General features: G+C 40.2%; 1 long non-coding RNA gene across 1 annotated transcript; it reads left to right on the top strand.

Annotated features, from left to right (window-relative positions):
- Positions 1-559: 559 nt before the first annotated feature.
- LOC133952335 (uncharacterized) lies at positions 560-1282 on the top strand. The gene is made up of 3 exons (XR_009920536.1): positions 560-842; positions 955-1044; positions 1151-1282. It is a non-coding gene; the product is annotated as an uncharacterized LOC133952335 (long non-coding RNA).

Raw genomic sequence — 1282 nt, 5'->3', positions numbered from 1 at the left:
GTCTCAGACTCATTTGCCCTTTAATTTTCTTTGAATGAGAAAATTAAAGGGCAAATCTGCGAAAGTGGGCCAATGCATTCATAATGTTACCATATTTGGAAGCTTATTAAAAAAATTCCTTTTGAGGTTATAAGTTACTACGAGTGGATTCCTGTTCATGGTGTCTGACTATGCTGAGATACAATTTTGTGTATTTTCCAGAGTTTCTGTTCCACCGCTGTTTTTGAAGAAGTGTTTTCTGTTTACTGTTTTATTTTGTATTTATATAATTTGTTCATACTTTCATTATTTTGTTTCTTGGGTTTGCACGTGTAATATATCTCTTAGAATAATACAAAATAAGACATGAGCTACAGTCCTAAACATGCTAACTGCTCACTGCATCATGTATTTATTTTTAATGTTTTCTTATTTATTTTGTTTTCAGATTTTGTACTTTTACCACCTTTGGAAAGGCAAGTTTTAAAGCAAAATACTTTCACACAAGACACGCGAGCGGGGGGGGGAGCGTGGAGTGCACAACACTCACAAACCTAACTTCCAGCTGCAGCTGCTGCTATGGCCGCTCGTTCAAGATACCGGAGTATGTTGTTGTCATAATGTGCGGGAATAGAACGATTATTCATTACCAGCCCTAGTTTGGGGAAATGTGTCCTTGTACCCTTGTATGCATGACAGTAGTACAAACATGAATAACATTGCTGCTTTTGGTTTTCAGGCAAGCACATCTGTTCACGGTGCTAGGCTACATCACGTAGCATGCCAGACGGACCCACCAAAGATGCGCACACATGGAACGCAGCCTTCTATGAAAACACTGCGACCTCACTACAAAAGTACAGGTTTGTTTACCCTCAGTTACTTCGTCATGTCATTGATTGTGTCTCCGTGTTAAAGTTGTAACAGCATCTCATTTGTTGTGACTCCATGGATATTGTGTCTGTTTTATCATAGGCACACAGAAAACTGTGCTGCACTGATGTCGGTGTTGGGACCTCAGCTGTAAGAGACCTCGCTTGGAGGAGGGAGAGGACAAGATGTGACGTGAGTGACTCACTATTTAATCTAAACATTTCAATAATCACAGATTACCATCCTACACTTTTTTAGCTGTTGCAGCCTTTTGGTGAAATCTTTGTCGTTCTAATAGAATGGAATCTTCCAACCCTGTTCATAAGACACCCACATATATTGTCTATGAAAACTGCCTCCTGGAGCTGTTTGAGGTGTGTCCTGTGTGTCGGCTGGGGACAGATGTAATATATAAGAAGGGCGAGTGCAC

This window comes from Platichthys flesus, chromosome 4 (assembly GCF_949316205.1).
Source record: "Platichthys flesus chromosome 4, fPlaFle2.1, whole genome shotgun sequence".
Taxonomy (NCBI): Eukaryota; Metazoa; Chordata; class Actinopteri; order Pleuronectiformes; family Pleuronectidae; genus Platichthys; species Platichthys flesus.
The sequence above is the reverse complement of the archived record's forward strand: the minus strand, read 5'-3'. Positions and strand labels throughout refer to the sequence as shown.